The sequence below is a fragment of the Sinohyriopsis cumingii genome, chromosome 14 (assembly GCF_028554795.1).
Source record: "Sinohyriopsis cumingii isolate HCF-2022 chromosome 14, ASM2855479v2, whole genome shotgun sequence".
NCBI classification, from domain to species: domain Eukaryota; kingdom Metazoa; phylum Mollusca; class Bivalvia; order Unionida; family Unionidae; genus Sinohyriopsis; species Sinohyriopsis cumingii.
The window spans coordinates 73981099-73996361 of NC_142974.1; the positions used below are offsets into that span (position 1 = coordinate 73981099).

At 36.7% G+C, this 15263-nt stretch overlaps 1 long non-coding RNA gene across 1 annotated transcript; it reads right to left on the minus strand.

Annotated features, from left to right (window-relative positions):
- Positions 1–5891: 5891 nt before the first annotated feature.
- Positions 5892–9213, minus strand: LOC149784156 (uncharacterized). The gene is made up of 3 exons (XR_016413780.1): positions 9059–9213; positions 6966–7059; positions 5892–6348 (listed from the first exon to the last, which is right to left on the minus strand). It is a non-coding gene; the product is annotated as an uncharacterized LOC149784156 (long non-coding RNA).
- Between the last annotated feature and the right edge of the window lie 6050 nt (positions 9214–15263).

Below are 15263 nucleotides of genomic sequence, written 5' to 3' on the forward strand. Positions count from 1 at the left end.
CTAATTATAGAGAATTATAAATGTACACCAGACAGAACGGAAAGTGCTAACTCTGGATTCCTATCGAAGAATCTTTGATAATACTAGGCAGAAATAATATTTTAACACAAATAATATCATGCAGGTTAGATATGAGGGATTATGGGCTGCTGCCAAAAGTAATGTAGCGAGGTTTTGTAGCTCGTGGAATGTTTGCCAGTTGATGGTCTCTAAGGGCAGGTTAACCGTGGATGTATTGTTTGTACCAACCCAATATATGAACTTAGGATTCGCAATGTACAGGGATCTATACTCTCAAAAATGTACGAGTTCCGATTCTCGATTATCCAAGCAGTGCAAACCAGAACTCAGGTAAAGGGGGATAACAAACCGCTACGTACATTAAAGGTACCGGAACCCACTATTGATATCTCCCGCGAAGAATTTTTCTGATGAGGTCGAACGTGACGCGTTTTTACGTGCGAAGAAAGCACTATCGGGTACCGTGAGGACGTGTAACAACGGGTGTTCCTCTAACTTTCTAACTCGAGAAAGATTAATGTACACTTGATATGAAGTTCCTGCAACTGGTGTTTTTATAGAAAGGTGGCGAACGAATCAAGTATGGCGGGATATTTCGATACGAAGAAAACAACAGATAGGGTATTAAGAGAATTGTATCGGCCTGGTGGCAATAGTAATGTAGCGAAGTTTCGTAGGTCGTGGAATGTTTGCCTGAAGATGGTCTCTAAGGGCAGGGTAACTACGGTACCGTTAGATCAGATCCCCCTGATATGAACTCTGTATAAAAGAGGGCCCGTTGACATTGTAGGACATATATTTCCACATACAGTTCGGAAATCTGATACATAACAAAGCTGGTTGATTACGCCACAGCTTTCCCATCAATCGAAACCGAACGTGTAGCCTAAGTGCTCGTAGACATGTTAAGCAGGGTCGGAGTGCCCGAAGAGATTCTTACTGATTGTGGAGCGCAATTCTCATGGAATACACTAGTAGGTTGTTGTTTCTTTAACAGTTGCGCACAACACCCTACCACCCTATATGCAATTGCGTGGTAGAGAAATTCAACGGAACGTTGAAACAAAAGTTGGGACGGATGTGAGCGGAAAGTACAATGGATTGGGATAGGCACCTGAACGTAATGCTGTTCGCGTATCGTGAGGTTCCTCGCGAAAGCGTAAGCTTATCCAAGTCTGAACTATTGTACGGTGGGACAGTTCGTGGTCATATGCGTATCCTAGGCGAACTGTGGTCAGGCGATGTAGCGAACGAAGAAGTTAAGACCACTTACCAATACGTGGTAGATTCCTGCGAAAGGTTATGGCGAACGAAGAACTCGCATAATCTAGTCGTAAGGACGCGCAATACTACAAGCGAGGAACGCGGAGTAAGAAGTTTGATGTAGGCGATCAAGTGTTCGTGCTTATCCTTGCGGAAACAAAGAAAGCTGCTTCTCCAATGGAAAGGGCCATACAAAGTCAAAAATGTGAAAGGCGAAATGGACTACATCATCGTCATGGAAGGTAAGTCCAAGATATTTCAGGCCAATATGCTGAAACTCTACGTAGAAAAAACATAGTCAAACAATAGATAGCGGGGTTTTAAAAAACCTCACCAATACAAAATAGGAGCAATCAGAGATGCACCTTGTCCAGCAACTAGCAAACTAGTAAGATCTTTCCTAGATTTGATTCGGTTTTTGTTCCCAATTTTGCGGCTATTACCAGCCCACTAACAGATTTGACTAGGAAAAAGCAACTTAATAAGGTTCCCTGAGGGGTGTGCCAGGAAAAAAAAGCAATTAGCGCTTTAAAACAGAAACTGGTAAGTCCACCAATCCGAAAGTTGCCAGAATTGAATAAAACGTTTGTGATGTGGACTTATACGTCTGATACCGGTATTGGGTCTGTTTTGCTACAGAAGCGAGAAGGGATGAAATTGCCCATTGCTTAAGCAAGTAGCAAATTCCTTTCTATGGAGCAAAACTACTCCGTGATTGAGGGATAGGAAAATTACATACGTACTTTTTGGAATGGAGTTTACCATACAAACGGACCAGTAGCCGCTCTTGTACTTGAAAAATGCAAAGGACGCCAACGCCAACGCAAGATTGCTGCGTTTGGCGTTGACTTTGCAGCCGTATAGTTTCCGAATCGAGGCGAAAATTCCAAATTCATCGTATATGTTTATATTTCAGAGTTGATATCCATTTTGAAATATGATCGGCAGGGACAAGAGGGAAAACTGATGTATATATATATATATATATACATAACGATCGAATCTTTGCTACTCGCAATGTCTAGACATTAACTCAGTCTTTAAAGCCAGAATATAGTGTAGAAGAGATGAACTATGTTCTATTGAGTTTTTTTCTGCAACTGTCTTCATATAGATCACGTCAAGAATTTATACACACACACACACACACACACACACACACACACACACGTAGGCGTGATACATTACACTGGACAACAAATTTTTACAAAAGTCATGTTACTGAAATAAAATTAGTCAATTCTTATCAATTTTTATGTGCTGAACACGAATATGACAGTCAAATTGCAAAATTGGCTCTAGTTTTTTTGTAATCTGCAAGAAATTAATGTTTACATAACGAAATGCATTCCAATAGTAAAAGGTCAACTGTAATAGCCTACCTATAAAAAATCAAGTCATTGACTACATCTTAGATTTCTTCGCCTGTCTCTTGTACAGCTGTTCGGGAGCATCTCTGAGGAGTGTCCAGCAGTAGTCAGCCAGCATTGTAGTGGACCATTTTCCCTGGTATCTTTGTTCCATTGTTGCGATATCTTGATGAAAACGTTCGCCGTGTTCATCACTAACAATACCACAGTTGCTAGGAAAGAAATCCAAATGGGAATGAAGGAAGTGAATCTTTAGAGACATATTGCAGCCAAGTTTCTTATACTTCATCAACATGTCTTCTACTAGTTCTTTATAGTTTTCTGCCCTAACATTTCCGAGGAAGTTTGTAGAAACTAGGCGAAAAGCATTCCATGCTTGTTTCGCGTCACCTTCCAGCAAGTTGTTGAACCGGTCATCTTTGAAAAGCTCTCGAATCTGAGGACCCACAAAAACTCCCTCTTTAATCTTTGCTTCGCTGAGTCGAGGGAATTTTTCATGCAGGTATCGGAATGCTGGCAAAGTCCGGTCAATGGCTTTCACGAAGTTCTTCATCAAACCTAGTTTGATGTGAAGGGGTGGTAGCAAGATTTTCTGAGCCTCAACCAGAGCTGGGTGTTGGATATTCTTCTCTCCAATGGCTACATTCTGCCTGTGAGTCCATTCCTTCCTCATGTAGTGCATTTCCCTTGCTCGGCTATCCCACTCGCATAAGAAACACATGTATTTTGTATATCCTTGCTGCAGTCCCATTAAAAGGGCAACTACCTTCAAATCACCACAGAGGTGCCAGCTGTACTTGTTATACTCAATGGAATTCAGTAGCTGCCTTAAGTTATCGTATGTCTCTTTCATGTGGACAGCATACGCTACTGGAATAGATGGAAGAATGTTTCCATTGTGCAAAAGCACAGCCTTGAGACTCAGTTTCGAAGAGTCCACAAATAGTCTCCATTCTTGTGGGTCATGAGTGATTTTTAAAGCATTCATGAGGCCCTCAATATCGGAACAGAATATCAGATTACTTTCCTTTCTGAAGAAAGGCTCCAATTGCTGGTGGCGCTTTCGATATGCAGTAATTGTGACATCTTCTTCTAGAAGATTCCATTGTTGGAGTCTTGATCCTAGCAATTCTGCCTTGTTCTTTGATAAGTCCAAATCACGAATCAGGTCATTTAGTTCTTCCTGTGTTATTCTGTGTGGGGTTGATGATGCACCACAGTGAAAATCTGGATCACTGCATGCTGATGGACCAGGAGAAGAACAGGTCGACTCACCTTTGTCTTCGTCAGATGAATCAAGAGAATATTCTGCTGGAGGTTCTGGAATAGGAAGTCCCTCACCATGTGGAACTGGTCTCAATGCAGACGGAATGTTTGGGTAGACTATTCTCGACTTCTATCGCTTCGTTATTCCGCCGGAAAGAGCAGGAACCAAGCAGAAGTAACAGTCATTTAGGTGGTTGCTTGGCTCTCTCCACACCATTGGGACTGCAAACGGCATTGATGACCTTTTGCAATTCAACCACTGTGAAAGCTGTGTTGTACATGTAGCACAGCATATATGCGGAGCCCAAGGCTTGTCTTGGTCACCAACCTTGCATCCGAAGTAAAGATGATATGCCTTCTTCACTTGAGAATTGATACTTTTCTTCTGGTTGGCAAATGTCACTTCCCCACAAATATAGCAAAAATTGTCCGCGGTATTAACACACTTTCGAGGCATTACTGTTCTTTATTGTACGTAAATGGATAAAATAATAAGTTTTATGTAACAGTAGCTTGAACTGTCTCGCACAACGTCTGAAATATTTTAAATGCTGAACCTATCTGATTGGGCTTTATATAGTACACTGCTTACGTCAGCTTCAGCAGCCGCCTGGCATTAGTATAATAGGCCTACACATGTATAGTACACTGCTGACGTCAACTTACTTCAGCAGCCGCATGGCATTAGTATTGCATTGCATCAGAAAATGATGCAATCAACTGTGGATGATGTGAGCATGATGGTATTATGCAATGTTACATCATTATTCCAGATGTTGCTGCAGTCCTACTGGAGAAATTTACACAGTGAAACATAGAAAATGAGGTATATGAATATCTTCAAAACGAGAGCCAATACAAATTTTTCACGGTTATATTCGTGTTCGGCACACCAAAATACTACAGATTAGGGCCTTTTCAAGTCAGTAATGATTTCACTGTTGACCAGTGTTATTAATAATAATATTAATTGTAAAACCTGAACTTCTTTAGAGGTTCAGGTTTGTTTCCCGATAGGGAGCTTGATAAGGTGGATTCTCTGAATAAAATTACTTTAGGACAGGTAGGTTCTCTGAGGATGTGGAATATTTGCATATTGTAGCTAGGAATAGTAGCTAAAGGCGTTCTCATATCTTACACTTGACACTGTCTTGGTTTGGCTTGGTCAATGAATTCGTTCCTTATTCTGATATTATGCGTGTATCATAAGTACAAAGAAACAATTTAGCTTGTATTTAGATAGTGTTTGTGAGGATAAACATTTGTTTAAATCGTTCGTTGGAACTACAAGTGTTCAATGGACTAAAATTGTATCCGCGACTTTGGTGAATAATACAAAAGGAGTTATGGAATTATTATTACACATTAGAATGTTTTGGTAGACCAGTACATTCCATGACCTAAAGTTTATACGACACATTGTGTTCTTTAGGACTTTAATATGTCTATTTTTATTATACTGGATTAGTATCATAATACTTTAAGGGAATCCTAAATATCCAATTGATACGGTTGGTAATTAAATTGTTCAGTTCCACAAAAACTAGATGATTTTGCTTCTTCATATTATATAGCATTACTGTTTCTATCAGAGACCTAGAAGGCAGACTAGAACTCCAGGGAAGACAACATACATGACCACATCAACATAGGTTTTGTCAGGCAGCTGTTCACTCTATGGTTTCCTGTTTCAAAAAAGCCTGTTACCCAAAATATCTCACAATGAAACCAATCATTGACTGTATATTAAGAAGTGCATACGCCAATAACTTCAAACGTTTGTGTGAGGAAGATATTCACATTGCCGAAAGCTAACTGACTAAACAAAAAAATACATTACAGATGGATCTGCGCATCCAGGCTATTTGTTGATTGTATGTTGAGAAATAGATACACAAATATAATCAAATAAGTAAGATATCGTGTTAATTACATGTAATACAATATGAAGAGAAATAAATGATCATAGTATGCACTCAGAATAGTTTTATTAAATAGACAGTTATAAAATATATCTACAATTTGTTATGGACAGTACTATATCGTCCTTAAAAGTTCTGTTCTGGGCAAGGAATACCAGAGTAAAGTAAATAGGGTTGGGTAGGCTAATTTTGCAGGCTATCTTGATTCTGCTGCTGCGATATATAAGGTTACACACTTATACGTTCATTAGATCAGATTTATTTGACTTTCACCCCCAACATAATAGACAGGATCAAATGTTGAACAATAATATTAGAAAAAAATTAAAGAGAAGTCGTCCAAAGTGACTTCACTAAATTGTGTATAATAAATTTTACAATATGTCTAGACCAGAAGATCTGAGTGATTATTGCTGTGAATAGCTCATTTTTTGCCGATTCGCCAGGGCCATCTAAATCTGATGAAGAGTCTGCGACCTGGCTCACTGGCGTCATCTTTGAGCACTCTGTAAGAAAAAGAAAACTTTATTCAGTGAAATTTGAAACCTAATAATTTTCTCTGTCTATCTATATCTCTATCTATCTATCTATCTATCTATATATCTATCTATCTATCTATCTATCTATCTACATATCTATATATCTGTGTGTATGCCTGTATGTTATTATATCATATATGTGTGTATGGCTGTCTTTGGAGTTATTGTTCTTCATGTCCAGCTTTATTTTTTCTATATTGGTTTTTCTCTCCCTACTTTTATGTCTGTCTATAAGTCAGTTAGTTTATAAAAACATGAAGGTACCTTCTTACTAACCGACTAACCGACTCACCTACAACCTGTCTTCAATGCTCACGACCGCCCATCTATCTAGTTTGCCAGTCAATCACCTATACTGTAGCTAATTTCCTCCCTCTCTTTTATTTATTGCTAGTATAGAAGTATTGCATAATCAATATGACCTTGATGAACACTGAGCGTCTTAAGATCAAAATGTTTATGTTCAGAGACCGTGAAACATGCGTTATTTCAACCATTGATTTTCTGGGTTTTTTTTCTTATAGATCCGTAAAATATAAAAATGGACGAGTTTACAGAAAAGTACAGTATTTGCACAGACTTACTGATTAAGGTCAACTTTTCCATTCTCAATGTCCCTTAATAGAGTTTCCAACGTATCAACATCCTCGGTCGAGTAACTTCTCCGTTTTCGATGATCTGTGGATAAAGCAAATTTATTGGTGCCCACACGCATTAGATAATTAATATAGAGATTGATTTTAAAAAAGGATGATTAAAATGTAAACAAGAAATATGGGCCTCGAATTTTCAGTTCCAAAGTCCGTTTCTTGTGCAAGTGAGCTAATTATGTATAGGAGTATGACAGCCTTACAAAGTTTACATTCGATTTCCAAGATAAAAGTAATATTGTATTGATATAAGGTTCGATTTCTTCTAAACTTCAATATGGTTTGATTATTTTGTCTAAAACGTAATCATACGTCACACGCAGGATGTCTTACTCAATTCTACAAATGTGTCAGTTTATACATAATCAGCTTACATAGACTAATTTGAAAAACCGCATCATTATAAACGGACTATAAATAGCAGGTACCAATGTGCCAGAAAAACGAATGAAGAGAGGATTATGTTTGAAAAGTAAATGAGGCATTCGGTGCATGATAACAGCTATGAACCTTTTTATATAACTTGTATCTGACTTGACAATTCCTTAACTCATAAAAGAGGAAACAAATTAACATCGATGAGGTTAGAAATTAATTTATTTCTGTCATCATAATTGCGAGTGTAAAAATAATGAGTCAGCTCTTTCTCTTACTTAGGTTCTTTCATTTTTACAATTGGGCAAAATATTTCGTCTCTACGTTTATGTGTGTTTGTCTCTCCACACAACCTTTAACATTTAGCCCACTAGGATTTCCGGTAAAGCAATAATTGTACGAGAGTGGCTATAATCCTTCAAGACATACCCATGCCACTACAGCTGCGTGATATATAGCATGGCGCGTTGTCACATCTTCATTTTTTAAATGCCCAATAGTTTCCCCAATGGTTTGCGCCAGAATCTGCAATAATCAGTGGATTTTGATTTCGAATATTGGTCTTAAAGTCTTTTCAAAGATACCTCATCTTATCAAATAACTGTATTCTTTAAAAGGACGAGATTTAAACGCATTGTTATGTAACTTTTACACCGAGGCTTGGCAATGAGTTTACATTCATACAAACATAAGAGAGTTTATCCAAATGTTCCTGCAAACGTTGATCATAATTAGGCATATATACGTTATGGATAATTGAGTTGATTGTGCGCTCCCATAATTAATTTAGGAGACCATTATCAATGATACATATTGTTACAATTATACATCTTCATTTGCATTCAATAACGTGATATTGGTTTCAAGTAAGTCATATTGCATCTCTAACCTTTCGTTTCCTTCATTATCACCTAGTGACCATCATCCTTCAAGAAATATTCGTGCCTCTAATATTGCCATGTGACATTCCATGATGCGCCTTGTCAACAACATTTTAAGTACCTTACTGTTCTCAATCGTTTGCGCAACAATGCACACTAATCACTGAGTATTGAATTGGTATATCGGTCTTTATGTTCCATTTTGGACATCTCCATCTGATCAAACAACTATAATCTCAACGAGAATGAATTCTCCGTTTAAGGGCGTCGTTCTGTAATATTTACACCGCTGTTTGGCTATGACTTTACTGATGTACCTCTTATTGAAAACTGACCCAATATGAAATAGAGATATTGAGTACGCTTTAAGAAAATATTTTATTATAAGTCAAAGAAAACATAATGTATCGTATTTGTCTGGACATTTTTGAGATTATTTATAGCTAAGCTTGACCGATATATTATATCCAAGAAGCGGTGAGCCACACAGTTTTACCGGAAGGCGCAAGTTGGGAGACGGCTTTGAAAAGAGTTTGAATACGAAATAATTCGAATGCATTTCATACTTCCAATAAATAAGTTTAAAGAAAATAACTCCGGGCGAGAAAGATCGACACAGGCTAACTTTTAACTCTCCTGCATACGTAGAAACACAAAATTCTGGAACTGTGAAGAAATGAAAAAGAAAGAAAAGAAAGATAAAATGAGCGACGGATAGAAAGAAAGACAGGAATACAGAAAATAGAATGGCAAAATAAAAGAAATACATACCTTTAGATAAAGCCAGTGCACACAGAACCAGAAGCAGCAGCAACAAAGTGAGATCCTTCATTTTCGGAAAATGACCCTCTACCAGTTCGCAACTTGTAGTCGAAATGTTGGGTGGATCAAACCTTCACTATTTATACGTGTTCTCAGGTGTATTAGGTATTGGTTGTCACGGCGGACCAATAGGAGACTATTTTATTGATATTGTAATCAAACGACATCCCCCAAAACACTTGAACCGAAGCATGGCTGACGAGATCTGTGCTCGGGAAAAAATGTATTAGAATTCAAAGTAATTTCTCTGTTATTTGTAACGTCACTGGCTTGTAAAGTTGCGCTTGATAACACTATCTTAGCCAAGCTACATTCAAGTTATCAAGGAGCTTCAAATGAATTGATTTGGAAGGAATGTTTCTTATCAAGGAGTGTACAGACAAATCAGCAATAGCACGTGAACGTATTTATTTTTTGCGATGATTCTATCTTGATTATAATAATAATGCATCCATTGCCGAGCACATTACTTCTCAGCAACATTGAAGGACAGAAGTACAGAACATGCTTTCGGTGTAAACTCTAGAGTAGATATAAAATCTCTAACTGAGGAGGAGGCAAAGTGACGCTGTTAGAAACGTTCCAACGGTCTTTAGAACTTACCTCTATTTCTACATAAAACGTTAATTCTACAATATTTGGTACTGCTAGAAAGACTCGGTAAATCCCATGTTCAGTATTATTTTTTTTTTTTGACTAATGAAAACACTTAAAATAAGCAACGAATTTGCTGCATACAGTACAGCATCTTGTTTTACTGATCGCAGTTCAATCATATGGACCTGGATAGAGAGGCAGGGGAGTATGTGCCCTTAGTGAGTAGTCGACTTCCACTCATACTGGTATACATTTCACCCAATCTAGTAGAAATACAGTCAATCAAGCAGAAGTCCATTATGGGTTGTATTGAAGCTGTAGTGTCTTTTATTGTATTCCTCATTGATTACATTGTATTCTCGTTGCGAGTTGACGCACTATGAAAACAAATGGGAGACACCCCGAGAGTGGAGCCTAAACCATGGCTGATTCCAATTTAATACCTTTACCTGTACAAACTCTAGAGTGGTATCATTTCGTTATACATAGTCGTCTAGCTAGGAGTACATAACGGCAAACCCAAGTAACCTAGAAAAATGAGAATCTAGATTTCATCGAGATCTTCCTTCCCTGTCCATTATGCAACGTACGCACAAGAAAATGCCTAGTTACAGGTTATATTTGCATACTATTCTGCATCAAGTATTACATTCCAGTTTCATTCTTAATAAATTACATTTCATTAATGTTTTATGCGCTAGTTAGAAAGTTTTCATATGTTCTCTTTGAGTTCCATGTTATATTCAAAACCGACTGTGAAGAAATTAATGAATGCAGAAATACACATACAATTCGATAGGAGATTACGTAAGGAATGACGTTATTATTTATATAGGACATGTAGAATCACGAACACTGGAACATCATGACATACATATACAAAACATGTGTATGTGTGTGATTTGGATTTTTAACGTAGCTTTAACAATGTTTCAATCATATCGCTGCGATGTCTGCAGTGTGGCAGTTTATAGTGATGTCTAGCACTGGGGCATCATGCCTTGGACATGTAGCATGATGTCCCACCCAGTCACATTATCCTGACACCAGGCCGACCAGTCCTAACACTAACCTCTTAATGCCGAGCGCCAAGCGAACAAACATGTCGTACATCTGTTCAATGTTGATACTGCAATAATAAGATGGCATTTATGTCATGTATTTAAAAAGGACATACACGAGATATAATATTAAAAGTATTTTCTGTCCTTTATTACGTACACTTTGAAACCAGTATGATTTTGAGAACGAACGACATTTATATTAAATGGACGGAATTATGTACACAATATTGACTGTTTCACTCTAACTGATACCAACGAAGAATGCAAAGTTATTTATGCCCTCACATTGTCCATGAAATCTACATGAGTCTCTATGAGCTGGTTTAAGAAGTGTCTTAGTCTGAAATCTGCCCCTACCCTTTAACTGTAACTTCCTATATCCAGTCAACATCAATTAGTCAGGACATTTCGAACATGAACAAGCTACTAATGTTGCGCTTAGAAGGCATAAGATGTATATTAAATATTGAATCAAAATATTCCAAAATCACGCAACATAAAATAAGCAGATGTTGGTTGTTAAGAAATTGGACCGAGTAAACGTTTAATGTAACGTTTTCATATTATCGCGTAAAACGGGTCCCTAGCATGATATTAACAAATGAATATCATGGCCATATGGGGGATACAAACACATTCACTCAGACGTACATACACTTGTCACTTGAAAACTGACCATCATCATAATGTTGTGCAAGTTTACTAGATATGAGACTAGCCGTTAAACTTGAATTTCCACAAAATGGCATACTGACCATGATGAACCACTAAACTTTGCAGTATTTGTCTGATGATTTGAGAGTATGATATTTTTAATGCACACAATTCGTCTACAATGCATTGAAGTCTGCTCTATAAAAATGGCTGTTCATGCCACACACGAATTGTTGTTTATGAAAGAGGTAACTGTCTTCGTCGCTTTTTCATGAAATTATAATCAAGCAACAGCCGAGAAGCGACACTTTACTTTGAAGTATGTATCTACGATTCTTAACAATGATTAATCAGGGAGGTATTGAGCATCGCTGTTGTTTTCAAAAGAAACATTAACTTCTGAATGCGCACCCTTATTGTTAAGTTGGTTGTGTAGAAAATATTGAATTTATAACATGGACTGAGAAACACGTCGTGGTTGTGTTGTCCTTCTCGCGTATCAATGTCCTTATAATACGTATGAAGTTGTCAAAGATAATCAGAAAATGATAGATCTTCACAAACTTTGCAGCTACAACCTAGGGTACCTGTAGTCAGCGAAGTTTTGCCTGGGATGTATATATTTGAAGCCGTAACAAATAGGAGACGCCACATTTCAATAGCAATCAGTGCAATTAAAGACATTTTAGCCTTGTCAAATATATGACTTTGCCATTAAGGGCATCATTTACAGCTAATGCCTTCCAAGATAAACAAAGGGATGGGGCGGAGGAGATGGGGAACAAGACATGTGAAGGTAAAGAAGAAATTCCGCTTAGATAAATCAAACCTAGGTAACAAAATTCGGTTCGGGTAATTTGAATTGTACATCAGTTAAAATCTTATTAACCGCAGATACCAAAATCTCTAATACATTTTCATAATATTAGGCATTTATGTTTAATTGCTAATGATGATTACACGATGGACGCATGGATAAATTAAATGTTGCTGCATCACTGGGGAACATATTTATTCTTACCTTCCTTTATTATTACTTTCGTTATACTAGCCCAATATTTGTTCACGTGACTCGAAGCTAGCTTAGTTTTGCTTCCCAAAGATTCAGTGATAATTGGTTTTACTTGTTTGGCTAATTGCTAAAACCAGTATAAATATGAACTTGGATTCACGTTCTTTAGGAAAAAATATGCTTTATATTTTTATTCACGTCAACTTTTAAAAATAAGATAATTGCGTCAATATATAGCAAGTCTGTAACTTAAATTGAACTTTGTATTTGTATGACATTCAAGTTGTGTTTCCAATATTTGTCATGTGGATTGAACTAATGTACTTACCAAATAAATAAAATCGCCGTGAATTTAAAAGTATGCATATACTTCCATCCCCTACATAAACTATTTAAGTGATTACTCTGTTTTCATCACACCCCTCCTGTTTATAATATTATATATAATCTATTCAAATGACCGTGTTTTGATCACACCCCTCCTGTTTATAATATTATATATAATCTCGTCATATGACCGAACCAGCAATCGTAAGCATATTTATTAAGCGGTTAGTCGTGGAACGCGGCAAACGTGCTTCGTAGAGCCAGTATACTCTTTTCCGATTAGGAACACACATTTAAATGCAACACGATGTCATGGTCTTGACTTAAATATGATATTATTAATATATTCTTTCTTAAAGTCGCATCGAGTGTAAATTTTGAAAGCAAGTAACGCATAGAGAAAATACACCGTCGTTTTGGGGATGCAGATGAATTTGTCAATTAAAATCTGAGAAACCAATGAATCTTGTTTACCCTATTTGCAGTGGATACTAGTTTTGGTTTGCTTGTTGTCATGAGTGATATGACCTTGGATACTAATGTGCCTATTGTTCAATACATCCAACGTTATGCAATAAGTTACTAAGCGTTATATAAGTGAGACAGTTGCTTTATGTATGATTATTAAGATAACATCAACACTTTCACAATTTACCTGACGCCAATTATCTGACAAACCTACTCATATTCGTTTTGAATATAAAAATTATAATGAACATAATTGAAATAGTAACAGTTTGAACTACTTCCATTTTCTATCTTCTTTCAATGTCATATACTTAGATAACAGCGCACAAGTATGAATATGAAATCGCGATTTTCCTGATTTCGACTCTTTTAAACAAGACTTAAACAATACCGGCTATATTATGCCCTAAAACAGATTTTGTGTTCGCTTGATAGTCATTTTTGAAACCTATGGCTATATAATATAATGTTTAGAGCAATTTGGCTTCGGTACAGTTTTGTTATTTACAAGTAACAAACTATAATAGTATATGGGGTTTTGAACACAAACAGATGCTCAATTGCAAATGTAATTCGTGATAGAGTTGAGTTGAAGAAGCAACCCGTATGCAATAAATTCAAGGTACATTTATACAGGTGTACTGAAAATATCGCTTATGAATCATTATCTAGTTTTACATGTTTTCGCTCTGAAAACCGGTTTTAACCGGGCGCTGCTCCATGACATTATTTCATTTTATATATTTTACAGCCTATCACAGCAGTTGCGTGAATTTCAATACAAATGTCCTTGTCTATGTGTCAACAATGAATAGAAAGTATACATAACTGATCTGGATAAATATGCACCAGATTATTGACTGGTCTACAATTAATAATTACTACAGATTTACTATTATTTTACATTTAATACTACATTCTACATTTTTTACGTCCGCGTCACGTGGAAAATCTGTAACGGACACCGATTTAATCAAATGCACTTTTCCGACACAAAATCCGAGAGTAAGATATAAATCTAAATTGTGATTTTCATTTAAAAATATGATTCTCTTTAAACAACTGGAACAAAATAGCAAAACGACAAATACATAATTACAGGTGTACCTCTCATTTCGTTATTTCACATCATTCTATACTGTATCTAAATACCTTCAAAGATTATCATCAGGCGCTACCGTGAAATAATCGAAATTATTACCGTCATGAACGAGCATATTTCGGATGAGAGGCATATCAAACGGTTGGATGATATGGCCATATGTTAGATAAAGTACTTGAGAAACAACGCCAGTAAAATGTATAAAATGAAATAATGTCATTTTCCGAATTCAAATGCGATCAGTAGTGCATCAACCTTTATCAGTCAGAAATAGTCAGGAACTCGTTTCAAACTATAACTGGCGGTATGGTCAGCTCCAAACGCAAGCGTTGTGAAATACTTCAGGAAGTAAAATCATTACCTCAGACCACTTTCATAAATTCTGTTCAGATCGAAACGAATATAGTCAGGAATGTAATGTACTATTCAAGGCCGGCGTCGAGAACGGTCACTAGCAAAACGAAACATCAACATCGAAGTAAGCCAAACAAGAGACTTTAACAGTCCACACAAAATAAAAAGGTCGCTGCATATTAGCACGGAATATATGTTTCACGCCTCACGAAACTCTCATAACTTAGACCTTTAGTGGCTCATGTCCTGCGTTAAACAGGGCTGGTATACAGTCTAGCAACATATAATATATAACTCTCTGTAAAAGCGTAAAGTGTGAATTCATGTACATTCAAAGAATAGCTAGTGAATCTGTTTGAATAACTCCTGATGGAAATTCACGAAACGCCAAGATCCGATTTACCCTTCTGCTAACCATGTAAATGAAAGCAGCACTTCTAACAAGCAATGTAATAAAATATGTAATATAGCTAAACTTGTATCTTCCCAAATGTAACCCATCATTAAATAGCAGCTTTCCATTATACCTGACATATCAAGAATTAATGAATCATATTTATCGTTTTATCTAAATCA